This window comes from Equus przewalskii, chromosome 8 (genome assembly GCF_037783145.1).
Source record: "Equus przewalskii isolate Varuska chromosome 8, EquPr2, whole genome shotgun sequence".
NCBI classification, from domain to species: domain Eukaryota; kingdom Metazoa; phylum Chordata; class Mammalia; order Perissodactyla; family Equidae; genus Equus; species Equus przewalskii.
In genome coordinates, this window is record NC_091838.1 from 15,531,440 (window position 1) to 15,550,158 (window position 18,719).

At 38.0% G+C, this 18,719-nt stretch overlaps 1 protein-coding gene and 1 pseudogene across 22 annotated transcripts in view; one reads left to right on the forward strand and one right to left on the reverse strand.

The window, feature by feature from the left end:
* NCOA2 (nuclear receptor coactivator 2) overlaps positions 1–18,719 on the forward strand; it is a 267,791-nt gene that overhangs the window by 81,848 nt on the left and 167,224 nt on the right. For all 22 annotated transcript variants that reach the window (XM_070630457.1, XM_070630452.1, XM_070630466.1 and 19 more), the window contains exon 2: positions 9,524–9,580. The gene's annotated coding sequence lies outside the window, so the exon portion shown is untranslated. The remainder of the gene's footprint in view (positions 1–9,523; positions 9,581–18,719) is intronic.
* LOC139085361 (carbonyl reductase [NADPH] 3-like) overlaps positions 1–18,719 on the reverse strand; it is a 128,224-nt pseudogene that overhangs the window by 79,564 nt on the left and 29,941 nt on the right.

Here is an 18,719-nt window from a genome sequence, read left to right on the forward strand (position 1 = left end):
AATTAAAATAGATCATTTCTAGGTTTCTTCCAGATCTGAGTTTTTATTCAAAATGGTACCATTGCCATAGGACCCAATTTTCTCCAGTATTCTTCAATATTTTTGTCAGAACCTAGACATGTAGTAAAATGAAAAATTGCATTTAAAATTTTTTAACAAATTGGGAAAGTATATAATGAATCAAATTTTTGATGAAGTATCTTTTTTGATAATATTTCTTCTGAGTGACACTTGGATCCCTGGGTTGACTCAGTGAAATCAGACAGAGACGGTGAAAGTTTGACTAGGTACTAACTGTGCTCCTAGGAGAAGCTCTCCGTTTTCCAGCTTAGGAAGTTGCAGAGCTTTCCTCCTAATAGTCTAGTGCTCATTTTTGGAATACTATATTCTCTCTAGAACTCTGTGAAATATTGCTACACTTAATTACCTATAAAATTGTAATTTCACTCAAAGAAAAAGACCTTCCTGTGATACAAAATTGCAGCCATGATCACATATTATACACACATGTGAGCTGTTTTCAACTTAAAAAAATACCATTTTTGATGCTTGCTCCTTTTTTCTTTTTGGTGGATTGGTGCTGCCTAGTGGGCAATCAGAGTAGAAGGAACATGGCGGGTGGAGTCAGGCAGCAGCTTTGACAGCAGCTCCATCACACGTTCTTTAACTTTAGACAAATTGTGTTACCTCTTCTTGGTTATAAAATGGTGTTATATAAATCTCCCTTTCAAGAAGACACTGTCCTACCCTCCTTCATTCTCTGTGCATTTAAAAACAAAGAATGTTCTCTTTATTATGTTGAAGTAATGATTGTCTTAATGTGGTCACCTATTGCTGAAAGACGGGCCTCCCTGTAGAAGGAATTGACAGTGACAGTCACTTGGGGACGAGGCCAGTCCTCAGAGAGGAAGCAAACTCTGAAGGCGTACAGGTTTGTGAGGCTGGTGTTGAGGGTCCTGCTAGGTATTGAGGGTTAGAAACTGCCCCTGTGCTGTGTAGGCACATCATCTAGTTTTCATGTTACTTTTGCTTCACCCCCTTTTGTCACCCCATAGTCTTGAGGTATATACTTGAGGCTTGTCTGTACTGTGCTCAGAGACGTCAAGGAACGAAGGGTTCTAGGCTCATTTAGTGTCATTGCAGCATTAATTAGGGAGAAAAACCCAAAGAGGTCGTCAATTTCTGAGATGAGGTCGCAGTCTTATTCCCTCCCCCTAAGTGGATTTTTTCTCTCTACTTTAATATTTGCAGGTCATTGGGGGCCGGCCCAGTGGCGCAGCGGTTAAGTTCACACGTTCTGCTTTGGTGGCCCGGGGTTCACCGGTTCGGATCCCGGGTGCAGACATGGCACTGCTTAGCAAAAGCCATGCTGTGGTAGGCGTCCCATGTATAAACTAGAGGAAGATGGGCACGGATGTTAGCTCAGGGCCAGTCTTTCTCAGCAAAAAGAGGAGGATTGGCAGTAGTTAGCTCAGGGCTAATCTTCCTCAAAAAAAAAAATATTTGCAGGGTATTTATTTTATTTTATTAAGGAAAGTTGATGTTTCCTCTCCAACTGGTTTATTGTGAAAAATAGACTGATGATATATGGAAATCCTCTACTACTATTCTGGTGTATACAGTAGGCTTCAGTAACTGTTCTCATTTCACGGAGAAGGAAGAGAAACATCTAGGGCAAAAATTAGCTACATTATTGGGAGAAGAACGGTTAAACTTCTCATAGTGTGTGGGGCCTTTTATTTTGTGGGGACTGACTGGTCTCCAGGTTCGCATGTTCCAGTTTTGGTGTCGAGTTCTCCCTGAGCCTCTTGTCTCTCTTTAAGGAAGATTAGTGTCTGCCCAGTAACTTTTTTTTTACTCTTCTGTAGTTCTGTTAAAGACTCTTATTGTGTGAATTTTTGGCTGAGCACCCTAATTAAAACCCCAGCGCTTCTACAGGAGCATTGTTTCAAACGTGCCAGTCCAGCACCAGCTTGTCTCCTTAATCAGAGGTGGATGAAACCTCACCCTTGCCCTCAAGAAGCTCGCAGTCTAGAGGGCAAGATACATTTTGGCATGCGGTCGTAATGATAGCAGTCATTTGCACATGCTCTGTCCAAATCCTTATTTCCTATTACTTGTCAGCACTCTGACTTTCTCAGTCTGATTTATATCTTTATCTTCTCAGGGAAACTGTTCCTGAGAACACCGTCAGCAATTTCTGCTTGCCCAATCAAGTAGAAACTGCATGATTCTCAGTAGCATTGGACGGTGTTGACCACTCTTTCCTTCTTGGAACAGTCTCTCGGATTCCGTGGTACTTGTCTTTGCTGCTCTTCCCCCTGCCTCTTAGGTAATTTCTTCTCACTCTCCTCCGCCAGTTCCTTTTCTACGTGATTTTTTTTTTTTTAAAGATTTTATTTTATTTCCTTTTTCTCCCCAAAGCCCCCCCCGTACATGGTTGTATATTCTTCGTTGTGCGTCCTTCTAGTTGTGGCATGTGGGACGCTGCCTCAGCGTGGTCTGACGAGCAGTGCCATGTCCGCGCCCAGGATTCGAACCAACGAAACACTGGGCCGCCTGCAGCGGAGCACGTGAACTTAACCACTCGGCCACGGGGCCAGCCCCTCTACATGATTTTTAAATGTAGAAGCTCCTTACGGTTTAGTTCTGTACTCCCGACTCTGTTTTTTCTATTTTCTCCCTGCGAGATCTTAACTATTTCTATGGATATGAATGCTGTTTTTATGTTAATGAGTCCTAATTTGGTATCTTTAGTCCTCTTGCAGATTCAAGCCTTGTAATTCAACTACATACATGAGATTAATATTTTTTCTAAATGTGTCTCTGGGCAAGAACACTACTCTTCAGAGAGTTACTGTCTTATGGTAGTTGCTTTATTGTGTTGGCTCTGACCATGGTAGGTGAGAGACAGAATTAAAAGGATGGTCATGTGAGATCTGTGAATTCGATGGGTTTGTCATTTTTCACCATCACATACATATAAATTGCGTATGTGTACCTACCTATAGCTTAGCAATTTTTAAACTGATGATATATCCTTTTCTATGTATCTATTTTAATTATGGCTTAGGAAGTTTTTTACATTTAGTATGGATGAAAAATTAAGTTATAAATCTAAATCTGTACTTGTTTAACTTATGATTAATTTTACTTTTTTTTTTAATTTTTATTTTCTTCCTTTTTCTCCCCAAAGCCCCCCAGTACATAGTTATATATTCTTCATTGTGGGTCCCTCCAGTTGTGGCATGCGGGATGCTGCCCCAGCATGGCCTGACGAGCTGTGCCATGTCCGCGCCCAGGACTCGAACCAACGAAACACTGGGCCGCCTGCAGCGGAGCGCGCGAACCCAACCACTCGACCATGGGGCCAGCCCCTGATTAATTGTACTTTTTGAAGTGTTTTATTAAGTTGAATGGGAATAACAAAAGGATATCTTAAGATTGCCTTTCAGTTAATTTTAAGCATTGGTTTTAGAAAACTGAAGATTTCTCTGAGTGAATTAAGTTATAATAGACAGAATGAAAAGTTGTAAAGAATAATTAGAAATTTAGTTAATTAATGTTTATATATAAGTAATAAGAGCTGAATGCCACTTTAAGGGGGTCTTGACATGATACTGCTGACCCTCTTAAAATGACTTTGGAAAATGAAATTACTTATTAAAGAGTTTCATTAGTTAAGAGTCATTGTCTGCACTGGAGGTAGAGCCCTTTAAACAAGAAAGAAAGAAAATATGAAAAGAAAGAAAACTTGAGCTTGTCTGAAGTATACGTAGAAGTTAACCAGTTAATTTATAAATTATTCTTCTGTGGTCTAGATGGTATTTTTAGCACCATCAACTTAACAATTGGTGAAGAATTTCACCTTGCATATATAGTACACATTGTTTACATTATTAAGACTTTTGTAACATAACAATATTGGGATTTTACTATTATGTTTTATTAAAAATATATATGAAAGCTATATTTTAGGATGTTTTTATATTGTATAGAATGTGTATAACATATGTAAAATAAAAGTATAATGTCCTCTTCAATAATCTGGAAATAGTTCCCATAGTTAAGTCTTGAAAGTATGTATGACTTTCCTCTTGATGTTATATGATTGAAACATGCTGAGTTAAAGGTATGTTTTATGTTCAATTGTTTGGAAGTTTTTGTGCTTTTAAGCAAAAAGTGGAAAAATACTGTACTAATCATGCATTAGGGGTGTATGCTTGCAATGGGTATGTGTTCAGATGTGTTTGACTGGAACTGTTGAAAAATGTTAAGTAATTTGAGCGGTCCTTCTAGCTTTTTCTTCTTTTCCCCATGTGTCCTCTTCATTTCTACCAGCCCGTCTGATTGGCTTGATGACTGAGGTGGTGCTGCTTAAATAACAAGAAGACCCATGAGAGGACCCATGTTGGAGCATGAAGTGTGGCAGCTGTAGGGCTCCCCTTTTGGTTCGTCATCTCCTTCCAATAGCACGTGCCATAGGCTCTGTTGTCCATGGGAAATCAAGTTAGGTGTTCTCTTGGCAAATATATTTTCCTTTGCATACCCACGCTGATGTCTTGGTGATGACTTCCTTTGATTGGTGGCAACTTGGGTTGAGAAAGTTGTGAAGCTGCATTTGGATCAGGAAAAAATAATGTCAAGATTCATGAACACTGTCACCCAGGGGTGGATGATATGGCGAATATTCTTTGCTTTTCTTGTTTGTACCATACCCAAAACCTCAAGAAGGCAGTTTTCGGGTTGATCACGTTTTTGCCATCTTCTTTTTCAAATCAAGTTGGCAAAAATAATAGCAGCATCAAAACAGTGAACTTCCACAACCGCCTAGTGGGTCAGACCGTGCATGGACTTTGCACTCAGACTCTGGATTAGAATCCAGGCTTTGCCACTGGCATTAGCTTTGTGACCTTGGACAAAGTGCTTTGCTTCTTGGGTAAGTTTCCTGTATCTGCAAAATGGAGATGATAGTAGCAGTACCTACCTCATAGGGCTGTTAGGAAGATTTAATGAGGTAACACACACGAAGCCCTCCACCCACTGCTCACAAAATAAGCCTTCAATAAATGATAGCTAGTGATGGTGGTGGTGGTGGTGGTTGCTTTCTCTGGCTCTGTTCCTAACTGTTTATTTAAAAAATAAAAAATAATAATAAAGTAGAATAAAATATTGAGCGCATCTCCTCCTACTCTTCCTCCACCTTTTAAAAAATCACCAACCCGTGCGGCCGGCCCCGTGGCTGAGTGATTAAGTTCGCGTGCTCTGCTTCGGCGGCTCAGGGTTTTGCTTGTTCGGATCCTGGGTGTGGACACGGCACTCAGGCCACACTGAGGCAGCGTCCCACATGCCACAACCAGAGGCACCCACAACTGGAATATGCAGCTATGTACTGGGGGGCTTTGGGGAGAAGAAGGAGGAAAAAAAAAAAAAGATTGGTAACAGATGTTAGCGCAGGTGCCAAGCTTTAAAAAAAAAAAAATCATCAACCTATACCTTTAATGCTGCCAGAAATCTTTTTTGTGTGATTTGGGCTCAGTCCTGATATTTTATAGTGATGTGTTACCTGTGCAGCTAGTTGCTGCCCTTGTTGGCCAGTGTTCACACCACCATCTGCTGATAGAACTACGTGCATGCCTTAGAGGCCATAATGCACAAGTAACCTGAGCTATCACACAGAAGAGCAGGGGCAGTGAGGTACATTTTAAAAGATCATTTAAAATTTTTTAACATTTAAAAAATTGAGATATAATTTGCATACTGTAAAATGCACCCATTTTAAGTGTATTAAAAGATTAGTTTTAGTAAATTTTTCCAGTTGTGTGTGTCTCATGCTTCTTAGGCATGTTTCTTTAGCATCACCACAATCCAGTTTTAGAACAATTCTGTCAGCCCTAAAAGTCTCTTGTCCGTTCAGTGCATTTTCACTTCCTTTCCCTGACCCAGGACACCACTGATCTGTTTTCTGTCTCTATAGTTTTACTTTTTCTAGAAATTTCAAATAAGTGGAATCATACAATATGTTGTCTTTGTGTCTGGCCTTTTTCATTTAGCATAATGCTTCTGAGCTTCATTCATGTTGCATATGTCGTAATTCCTTCCTTTTTATTATTGAGTAGTATCCCATTGTGTCAATGTACCACATTCTAAAAAGTCCATTCTCCAATTGGTAAACATTTGAACTGTTTCCTGTTTTTGGCTATTCTGAACATAACTGCTAGGAACATTCGTCTACAACTCTTTTTATGGTTATCTGTGGTCAAGAGAAATGAAAACAGACCTTGGTGTGAAATTGTTGGGTTATATGGTGAGAAACTTCCAAGCTGTTTTCCAAAATGGCTGTACCTTTGTACTTTCCACCAGCAAGGGATGTGATTTGCGAGTTCTAGCTTGTTCTTGTCATTGTCAGCACCTGAGATACTTTACTGGATGTCTACAATGTTTCATTTTGGTTTGAATTTCCATTTTCCTGATGACTAATGGTGTTTAGTACTTTTTTGTGTCTTTTTTCCGTTGTATATCTTCTATGATGTTATCAAATAGTTTGCTCATTTAAAAAAGTTGAATTATTTGTTTTATTGTTGAGTTTGAGTCCTTTATATATTCTAGATAGACATCCCTTATCAGATAATTATTTAGCTCTTTATATATTCTAAATGCATGTACTTTATCAGATAATTATTTTGCCAATATTTTTTCCCACTCTGTGGCTTGTGTTTTCATTTTTAAAATTATGTCTTTTGAAGAGCAAAAGTTTTAATTTTAATGGAGTTCAACTTAGTGTTTTTCTTTGATGGCCTTTTTCTTTTTGTGTTTTTCTTCTTTTATGTATTTGGTGTTATATCTAAAAATTTTTTGCCTAATCCTTGATAATTTTCTCCAAATGCTTTCTTCTACCACTTTTGTGGTTTTAGGTCTTACTTTTATATCTATCGTCTTAGCCATTTTGAGTTAATTTTTGTATGGTGCAAGGTCAAGGTCAGGGTTCCTTTTTACCCCCTCCATTTATGTAGCCAGTTTTTGCACCACTTGTTGAGAGGACTGTCCTTTCCTTGCTGAATTACCGTGCCACCTTTGTTGAATATGAATTGATATGAATGTGTAGGTCTGTTTCTGGACTCTTTCCTCCTCTGTTGTTTATCCTTGTGCCAATACATACCCCAGTGTTCTGAATATTGTAGCTTTATAGTAAGATTTGAAATCAGGTAGTATCTTTCAACTTCTGATGCAGCTTTAAAGCAGCCCTAGTTCAAAATTTTTCAGCAGCCTCTGTGTTTATGTGTCTCTCTGGAGGATTATGGGCAGGTAAAGTCGTTAGGACATCCCAGGAAGTCACTTCTACCTTGGGGTGGGATAGGCCTGAAGCTTCTATTTTTCATCACTTTATTGAGTTATGCGTCATAGCCAGCAGCATTGAACAGGGTCATACTTGGCAGGATCATGATTATTATGCCTACTGTGTGCCAGGTGCTTCATGCAATTATCTCATTGAGTACTTCCAAGGTGCTGCAAAGAGCACATCATTATCCCCATTTTATAGTTGAGTCTGCAGTAACATTTCCTAGGTCATATACCTAAGCTGCTGCTAGTGATATAATAGTGTTAACAGTGGCAGTATTTACATGGTAAAGCCAGATTCTGAAGCCTGGTCTGTCTGATGATGCTTAAAAGATGACATGTATCCCTCTGCTTTTCTTGAAAGCTTTCTGTCTTTCCTGCTGTCCCCTCTCCTTCCCTTGAAATGCTTTCTATAGGAGCTTTGTGAAAACTGTCAGGACTGATAGAAGAGTAGTGGGATGTTTATTTATTACAGAGTTGTTATTGCCTGTACTACTGCTTTAAATGGCTATTATTTTCCCTTAGTAACTTATAAAACATTTTGTATTCTATGCTTTAAGTATTTTATTAATTCCTTTTGTTTAGAATGTTACACCAAGATATAATATTATACTGTGGAAATTATCCTCATCTTCGTGTCTCTTATATCTTCATGTGTCATTTCTCTGTCTTTACCATGAATGCATTGGCACTTTTTCCTCATATTAGCACATTAATACAAACTTACTGAATAGTATCGATCAAGCAGTAATAGTTTAATATCATCATTCCTATGAAGATCACAAGTTTTAGCTCTTGATTGTTGCATAGCATGATGTCCTTGAGGAAATTAGTTGTTGGTATGGAATTATAATGGCCTTAAGTAGGCCAGCTTAGTGAATACATTCACCCAGGGTGAGTGACGGGGAAGAGCTGATGAATCCTGTTACGTCACAGTTTATTGCATTCTGCTCACTGCCACTTGAGGAGAATCCATTTGTTTTACTTAATGGGATAACTTATTTGCGTACAGATTTCCTTTTGCTTTTCATGAATCGTCTCTAACACCCTAGCTGCATTTCATCACATGTGGTGATCTCTAGACCGATCAAAAATCAAAAAGCAATTTTTTTCCTATTTGTTTCCCCTTTAGACCACTTAGATTATGAAATCAGATGTTTCCAGTGCCCTAGAAAAATGGTAATTTGGATATTAAATTAACATTGGTTTTTTCCTACTATTAGGTTGTGTTTATTATTCTAAAGAGTTAAGGACTCTTAAGAGAGTTAATACTGTTTTAAGTTTGATAATGAATCGAAGTGTGAATTATTACAGATTGGTGTCACCTGAAGGAAAAAAACTAGTAGCTCAATTGTAAAAACATTCTTCGAAGCTGATTAAATCTAGCAGTATATAATAGTTTTTAAGAAAAAGACATGCTAGTAGCAATGAAGCATTTTTCTTGGGCCCCTCAAATAGTAGTAAACACGAATACACGTAAAATAGCAGCACGTGTTTGTTGTGTTCATACTCCTCACTATGCATCTTGGAAACAAACTTCTTTGGCGCAGTGGAAGTGAGCCTTGTGTGTGTCAGAGAAAATGCCGCAGGGTCCTTCACAGTTAAGCCCTTTGTTCTCAAAGATACACACCCCGAAGAAACTCGGTGAGCGGTTGCGCACATTGTTGAAAATGTCCGGTTCCTTTTCTTGTCCACATTTGCTCTTGCAGATTGTTGTATTATGAGGTAGATTTTTATTTGCAAAATTATAAGCCTTTCGATTCTGTATAGATCAAGTGGTAAATCACAGCAAATGGAGATCACTGTGTGCATTTTACTCATTTCTTTATTCAGCAAACACCGATGTGCACTGTTATCGGGTGCTAGGCACTGGGCTAGCCCCAGGAGGGCAGTGGAAAGGGGTCGCTCGAGCCCCCGCTGCTTTTACTCAGCTTTCACTCCTAGTGTTGGACAAGCAGCTACAAGAAAGTGTGATGAGTGGCATGGTCGGAGCTCAAAATTTGTGTGTTGGACACCTCATAATGCGCAATGAAATGTGGCCTTACATAAGCCTGCTTCTTGATTTTAATGGAGAGGTGTTATTATGAGTATTACTTTGTATATTGGGTGTAAACATCACATCCACTCTAACGGGTCTAACAGGGTTCTGCGTTTTTAAATTCATGTTTCTTTGTTTATATTGCAGATTTCTCCTGGATTTGGCTACAAATTTATAGATCTTCTGCACTGTGTACAGGCACAGGTAAGTTAAAATTAAGCTTTTCTGTCTGAATATTTTGATTTTTAAGTAAAATCAAATACTTAAAAATTATTCTATTTTTAGTTTAGCAAATAGTATGTAAATAAAATGAATATAAATAAAATACAAAATAGTTGTGTACTTTTTTATTATGAAAATTCTCTATGACTGTGTTAGAGATGACATTCGAAGGTAAAATGACAGCTGTTATCAGTGTTTATATCTTTGGGAAAAGTTTCCGTCTACCCATTGAAAGGGATGAATTGTCATTTCATAGCCTGACAAAATGTTTACATTTATTTTTATGTGTAAGTAAAAGAATAGCTGTTATAGATTTTGGCAGCAAATTTTAGTCTTACGGAGGTAAATGCTTCACATTTAGTGAGCAGGCTTTTCTCGTCCAACCAGTCTGAAATAGCTTCCCAGACTCTCCTTATCACACAACGCTGATGTATTTTTATCATAATATTTATTATCATGTGACATATTCTTATTTATTTCTTTCTTTATAGTTTCCCCTACTAGAATATAAGCTCTGTGAACATTGGGACCCTCTTGGCTTGTTAACAATAGTATCCCTAACCCTTAGGATAGGGCCTGGTGTATAGGAACGACTGGATAAATGTTTGTTAAAGTAACGATTGGGTAACAAACATCAAGAATTTATTTATATTCAGAGTTACGGAGTGCTGCATCTGTAAATACACACTAGAAATAGTTTCTTGTACTTATAACTAATGTGAGATTAAGTTATATCAGACACTTGAAGTATGTAGCTCTTAAATGTTATGAGACATTATCTGTGTTGATACTTTGTGAACTCGTGTGCTCAGTCAGGGTACAGTTCAGGGGCTCGTGCTTCCAGTTCTGTTTTTATTGTGTCACTACCCTAGAAGGTTCTCAGGATCCGGTGACGGACAACCTGCAGCAGGTGCCTCTCGCCTCCTCCCTGCATCTGGATCACGCCACCAGTGGATGTGTTTTGTGATATCTTTGTGGAGAGCAAAGTAGATTTGAAAGCTGTCCAGTTTTGTCTCTAAAAATCAAATAAGTTAAAATGTTTCCACAACTTGTCACTGTATACAAAATTTAACTGACTGAATTAGTTTTTCTGTTTCTAGATTGGGGGAATTTTTAAGTCATTTTTCTACCACCTTTATTTATTTATTTATTTAATTTTTATTTTTATTTCTTTTGCTGAAGATTTGCCCTAACTGAATACCTGTTGCCTATCTTCCTCTTTTTTTTTTTTGGCTTGAGGAGCATTCACCCAGAGCTAACATCTCTGCCAATCTTCCTCCGTTTTGTGTGTGGGTCACTGCCACAGCGTGGCTGCTGCTGAGTGGTGTGGATCCACACCCGGGAACCCAGCCCAGGCTGCCGGATGCAGAGCATGCTAAACTTAACCACTAGGCCTTGAGGCTGGCCCCCTGCCCTCCTTATTGATGTCTGAATTCCTTATCAAAGACAGCTATAACATAAGCTGACCACCCCTCTGCTTGTATCTTTGGCAGTTGTCTTTAAGTATTCCAGGATATTGGTTGCCGTTATTGTGTTCTTGTTTCTTTTCTTTTTTGACCTATTTTACCTTTTTTAGGCTTTAGTCTCTCTTTCTGCCACTATGATTTTTCATTTATAGAAAGAACTAAGTCTGGCCTTTAGGGTTGTTTTTTTTTTAAAGTAAAATTTTAGGAGTTAAACGGCTGTTTCTTATTCGCATCTAATTTACAAGTGCAACTTGCAGAGATTCCTTTGTTAATACTAACAGCAGCTATTCGTTACTGCTCTCTTACTGTGTGCCAGGCATTATGTGAGTGCTTTCAGTTATCTTCAGAATAACAGATAAGGAAATTGAAGCTTAGAGAGGTTAAGTGATTTTTCCAAGGTCACATCACATAAGTGGCAGTTTGCCACTCCAGAGACCTTGATCTTAACCACTAAGCTCCATTTTCTGCCTAAATAGCCCTGAATACAAGCATATTTGTGGCAGTAAGTGTAATGTAGGAAAATCATATTTATATTTAAGGACTTCAAAATTAATTTAAAAGTCAAACATTATTTTGCTTATGTTTCGTTAGCAGGTCTTAACTTTTAACCTTTATTTCAAACTGTGAAAGAGGATGACTCATTTGAAGTTTAATGACTACCTAAACAATTTAAAGTTCCACTCTGGCACTTTCATTGCTGCATACTCACTCTTTTGGGGTCAGGTGCATGGGGGAAAGCCATTTGAATTCCTTTTTCTGTTATAAACATGGTATGCTGTGAATCAGCATTCTTTATCCCTTGCAGTATTAGAAATTTTAGGTTACTGGTGGCATCTGTGGTTTTTTGGATGAATCACTTTACCTACAGAGAACAGGTTGTGTGAAATATGGCAACTATACAATTACTTAGAACCCTATCTTGGAAGGTGTAATAATTTATATCTCTGGAGGAAGGTGTTTTTTTTTGTTGTTGTTGAGGAAGATTTGCCCTGAGCTAACATCTGTGGCAATCTTCCTTTAGTTTGTATGTAGGATGCCGCCACAGCCTGGCTTGATGAGTGGTGTGTAGGTCCATGCCCAGGATCCAAATCCATGAACCCCAGGCCGCTGAAGCAGAGCGTGCAAACTTAATCACTGTGCCACTGGGCTGGCCCCCCAATTTTTTAATTATTTAAGAAATGAAGTGGCATAGTTTTGAGGTAGAGCAGAGTTGGTTCAAATAGAACTTAGCTTTCCTTATTTAGTTTATTTTTGAGGCGGAGAAGGACAGATTATATAAAAATATTTTGAGTCTTAAGTGTATAATACTGTGGATAAAATGTTCTTGAAGACAGTGTTGTTGAATACATGTTAAAATCTTTATTTGAAAACATGATTAATTATATTTCCTCACGCTTTCCGAAAGGATTGTATCTATGAGTGTAAATGCAAATTCCGGGTTTGAGTATATGGAAAGGAAATTCTGTGGTTTGAATTAAAAAGACAAAATTTATTTAACAGCCTGAACTATGCTTCTTAATCTGTAGCTACATTAGTATTTCCATTCCAGCCTCCCATCTTAGCATTTTTACAGTTAGCCAATAAGATTTTCCTAGAATTGATAGTCAAAACAGAAGCAGGCGTTAGATAAATGTGTTTGAAATGTAGCCTTGAGATGTAATTTTCCTTTCACTGTGGAAACTGAACTCACTGTGGATTCTTATATACTCTGGATTTATTTATAAGTTTTTCTCTGTGCCGAGATTTGGGCTGGGCGGGTGAAGAACTGTTCACAAGGGAGAGCCTGACTCTTGGGTACTAACGTATGGAGAGAGAAGTTCAATGAAGCGTAATAGACTTCTTATGATACTAATACACGTTGTTGTTATATGCTAATTGCTCAGTGCTGAACATTATATTAAGCATATCCAGACATAAAAGAAAGTATGTCCATATTGGATATGACGTGGTTGAAAGTACATTCCAAATGAATATTTGTTGGACTTTGAATTCTCTCTTTGGTGGTAGGTGTGAGAAGATTTGTGATTAGATCTGACTTAACCGAGAGGTGTGTCAGTGCCCAGGAAGATGGGCAGCTTGACCTGAGCTCCAGATCTGCGGCTTGAGCACTGTCCACTGAAAGTCAGGATTAAGCTAAACAAAAATTTAGAATATTTAAATGTGTGTCTTTTGCTTTAGGCAAAAACCTGCCGGCATTTAATTGTATTGCTCCTTTTGTGATATTTCCTTCAAGTGTCAGCATGGTAGGCACTGTGATCTGGAAAGTAACAAATATTTTGACAGCTGACAAAATGCCCTCAATCGTTTATTCAAACTAGAATCCTAATCCTAGCCCCCCTGTGTAGACTCCTCTGCTCTTAGTCTGCAGAATGGACTGCTGAGCTCGGGACAAAATAGACTTACTGTCAGTGGAAGTTACCGTCTAATGGGTGTTATTGACGCAAAGCCATCAGTTGGAAATTACTTTTTAAAGCATTTTTACTCTTCTGCTTTCCTCTCTTCTTTGTGCACATGTTAGTGTAAACAGATTGGCTTAGTTTTCCCCATAAAACTAAATTCATGCAGCACCCTTAATTCTCCTCTCTCTTCCTCCTTCTCTTTACCTTCAGGCCATCCTTCCTTCCTCTGGCTCCCCTTCCCTTCAGGAACTTTTATTAGTAATTTATATTGTGCTAGCCATGCTAAGTGCTGTGGGAAATATAAAGAATAATTACCAAAAATTGTTAAACTGGAAAAGGAATATTAATGCAAATTTAACTCCATATTTCCTTGCTCAGTATTTTTACATTGACGTTTGGCTTTCTGGTTTTTCTTTTAAGGAAAAAAACTAAGCATTGATTTCTGAATGATATGTCTTTTCCTACTAAAAGTCTTAATCTTTGCATATGAGTAGAGAGGTTAAGGCAACAGCAACAACAAGAGCTGTCTATCGTAAGTGAACGTGTTGTTTATGTGGAGTTGATAGTGCTTTGAAAGTGTGCTCCTGGAAAGGTCCACACCTCGTGAGGCGGGTGTGTTGCGCTTAGTGGGGTTGAGACAATCACAGAGTCCAGGTAGTCTTCGTTCCTTTATTTATTTATTGTGGTCACATTGGTTTATAATTATATAAGTTTCAGGTGTACGTCATTATATTTTGACTTCTGTATAGCCTACATTGTGTTCACCACGAAAAGTCTAGCTGCTGTCTGTCAATGTGCAAACGGGCTCGTTTACCCCTTTACCCTCCCCCCACTCCTTTCCCCTTTGGGAACCACCAGTCTGTTCGCTGTGTCTTTGTGTTTGTTTGTTGTTGTTGTTTCTTCTATCTTCCACGTACGAGTGAAATCATAACGGTATTTGTCTTGCTCTGTCTCTTTATTTCGCTTAGCATAATATCCTTCAGGTCCATCCATGTTGTTGCAAATGGTGATTTCATGTTTTTTTTGTAGCTGAGTAATATTCCATTGTGTGTTTTTGTGTATGTGTGTGTGTGTACATACACGTATTCTTTTTCCATTCATCCGTTGATAGGCACTTAGGTTTCTTCCAAGTCTTGGCTGTTGTGAATAATGCTACAGTGAACATAGGGATGCATTTATCTTTTCAAATTAATGTTTTTGTGTTCTTTGGATAAATCCCCAGAAGTAGAATAGCTGGATCATATGATAGTTTTATTTTTAATTTTTTGAGAAATCTCCATACTATTTTGTGTAGTGGCTTTACCAATTTGCGTTCCCACCAGCAGTGTACAAGAGTTCCCTTTTCTCCACATCCTTTCTGACACTTATTTCTTGTTTTCTCTTTTTTGAAGATTGGCACCTGAGCTAACAACTGTTGCCAATCTTTTTTTTTTTTCTGCTTTATCTCCCCAAACTGCCCCATACATAGTTGTATATCTTAGTTGCAGGTCCTTCTAACTGTGGCATATGGGATGCCACCTCAGTGTGGCCTAACAAGCAGTGCCATGTTCACGCACAGGATCCGAACCAGCGAAACCTGGGCTGCCGAAGCAGAGCGCGTGAACTTAACCACTCGGCCGTGGGGCCGGCCCGCATCTTGTTTTTTTAATAATAGCCATTCTGATGGTCATGAGGTGATATCTTATTGTGTTTTTGATTTGCATTCCCTAATAATTAGTGATGTTGAACATCTTTTCATCTGCCTGTTGGCCATCTGTATATCTTCTTTGGAAAAATGTCTGTTCATATCCTCTGCCCATTTTTTGATTGCGTTTTTTTTTGTTGTTGATTTTGGATATCAACCCCTTATCTGATGCATGATTTGCAAATATTTTCTCCCAGTTGGTAGCTTGTCTTTTCGTTTTGTTGATGGTTTCCTTCAGGCAGTCTTCATTTAGAAAGGTGGCATTGCTACTTTCTGTGAGTACAGACAGGCAAAGTGATGTTAGTAGGCATAGTTGCATTGCTGAAAAATATACCAGAAATATAGGAGAATCTGATTTTTCTGGTTAATCCAAATTCTGGAATAGCAAAATTTAGCATTACACACAGCAATTTGAAAACATATTTTTTAAATAAAATTCATAAGGATGTTTCTTAGATTGTAAGAGAGTTGAGTTCAGTTTAGAGCTGTTTTACTGTGAGAGCACCATTTGTTTTTGAACTGAGAGTTTCTATGTGTGACTTCTCTTGTCATAGCTGGTATTCTTTAGAAATACTTAAAATTAAGAGTATTAGCAGTCTGTACCTTATATAGATCTTTGGGGTTAGGATGTCTTGGAGGAGGTAGCACTGGGGTCAGTCTTCTGAGAAAGAGAGAGTGCACTCTGCTTTCTCAGCTCTGCTTTTCTGTACTACAGAACAGGTGCGTGTGTGCACGGGAGTGGGGAGAAGGGCTTTGCAGATTGTTAATAAAATGTATATCCTCCTGCCCTTTTCTGTTATTGACCTTTATATTTCAATTCAAACTTGTATATCCTACTTATCTGGAGAGTAGAGTTATTGTTAGCTTTAAGGGGAGGTCTCTGATAAGTAGAAAGTGCTACCTATAGTGACTTTAGAAATACCTGGCATTTGATTTGGGGTCAGTTAGTAAGATTTTTAGCTATGCCGTTCCCTTTCACTTTGAAAGGAAAGTGACAAATGTATGTTATTTTCTAGGCAGGTGTTGAATTTGAGCCAGCTGACCTTGCCAGAATCCCCTGCATGATAAAATAGCAAATAAAATCACACTGCTTCCATTAAAAACCTCACAGTTTATTTTTGAAGCTCAAATCATTTTTGTTGCTTTTCACTGTTTACGACATCTAGATGTAAAGGATAAATTGAGCATTTATTTATAAAATTACTCATATCCATAAAATAAATTAAGTGGGTTTTTTTCCTGTGATTCTTTGGCATTAGGTTATAGATGTTTCCATTGAGACTCAGAAAAGCTGTGGAAAACCAGAGAAGTTAACAGTAAATTTTGCAAATTGTGATTTTAACCTAATTCCATGCATTAGATTGTCTAAGCATTGTTTGCTGCCTCATGAATGATTCATGGATGTCTCCAATCCATGGAAATGTATTTTTTGTCCTGGTGTCAGCTACACTTGTGCCTTCTCATCCTACAAGAGCAAAGGGAGAGTAAGAAGTACATAGACTTTAATATTGGCTAAATGGAAATTTAACCATTTACTCTAAATATATGTAGTCCAGTTTTGGAGGATCTCCTAAGTACATGTCTCCACGCAAGATTGATTTTGTGGCGCCATAGTCTATAGAATTGTGTGCCTTCACTACTTTCTGAGGAATTCAAAAATATTGAATTGATTTGGAATTGATTAATTTGAGGACTCCACTTTCTTTAAACCAACAGTTTTGGTCTTTCTTGGTGCCGGTTATAGACATTTCATAAGCAGAAATCATACACTTGAAATTTTGTAGTTTCAGCCTAAAGGAATGGAAGTTTGTTACCTGTTCACATCACAGGATTGGAGCACAGTTTTGCTGCACCTCCTTGAGAAGTGACAGGACTGAAAAGCAGGAGTGTGATAGGCCGGGGTGACCTTCAGTGGAGAGATGAGTGGGGAAGCTTACAAGAGACCGGCCAGTGCCTTCCTTATCTGAGTCCTGAGACTTTTAAGTCTTTACCACACTAGAAAAGATTGTCTTTAACAGAAGCAACTGTGTCATAATTATTGAACTGGTAGCTTAAGTAAGAATAGAAAGAGGAGAGGCCAAAAGGAACCAGTTGATCTCTCAGTTTCTTTCAATTCTTGGCCATTAAAAAAGCTATTTGATCTAGATTTCTATGTTTTCCTTTTATATGGCAGTTTTATTACAGTTCAGAAAATAAACTTCTTTTTCTAGGTTTTAAAAGAGTGTGAAAATAGGAGATAGTTTTGCACTAAGGTATTTTGTAAACTATATGGCGACTGCCCATGCTATTATATTTGAATAGAATAGAAATGTAAAATTCCTTTCATTTAAAATAAACATCTGTTAGACAAATTAAGTTGGTTTCAAATGTATATATTTTTGTATATAATGGCAGATTTTGTTTTAGTAACCCAGTGGAATCTAGATTTTCTTTGGAACATTTAGGTTTTTCTCTAAGGTAGAAGTTAGATGTGTAATGTTGCTGCTGCTTCAAAATATCCACAAGGTTTCATAAAATCTTTATTGTCTAACACAGAAATTAGTACTTCTTTGAACTTGTTAACTGACGTATTTATATGTCAAGGTCATGTTCAAACTTTAAAGTATCTTTTGAAAATATAAAATGATAGCTTTTTGTAAAATACTGCTATCTTTTAACTGCATTTTTGTTTTAACATAACCTAGGTGCCAGTGCATATTGCTTTAAACCATGAGTGCTCACTGTATCTATTTCCCATCTTCTTATTTTTTTCTCTCCTCATTTAAAAAAAACCAAAAACCAAAAACCTTTCCCCTTTCACACCGCAGTGGCTCGTCACCACAGTTGTTTAACCCCAGAGCCCAATGCTGCCTGCAGTACTGGCCACAGTCCCCACAGATGCTCTGCCGTGGTGACCGTGCTCGAGTCCCTGTGGGATCCAGGGCTACCCCACGAGGAGCCACACGCGTTCTTCCTTCTTAACCCTTTCTCATTTTAGAGATAGAAAATGAGGCATTTGTTTATTATTTATTTATTCTAATAAATTTGATACTTTTGGCTTATGATATTTCCACTTCGGTGCATTTTTAATTAAGTCCTGAGTTTTACTGAGGTTTCTCTTGATTCAGGGTCCTAGAGCCTACTGGATTTCCAGGACTAATTATGAAAATAACATACCTGGTCATTGTTTATATACCACAATGAGATTTCATGAGGTAGTTAAAGTTTTCACGGTGTTTTGAGGCAGAGGCAGATGTAGGTTACCTTGAAGGGTAGAGAGAGTAAAGGAAAAACAAACATTTACTATGAATTTTGGCAAGACATGGTTCTTGGCCTTTACGTGTGTTGTATCAATTTACACTCGGGATAAATTCTTTGTGGCAGAATGTGAAGTGTGTTCTGATCGTGTCTAAATTCTCTTTGATTTGAACTTGACACTAAGCCACTTTTTATTTTCAAAGCATTCGCATTTTATATCCTGGGCCATAATGTTTATAGTGAAACAGAACTTTATGTCTTTCAACTCATCTACTTTTAATTGAATCTTGTAACAATTGCAAAGACATTTTGTGCTACCTTCTATAGTAGTTAAG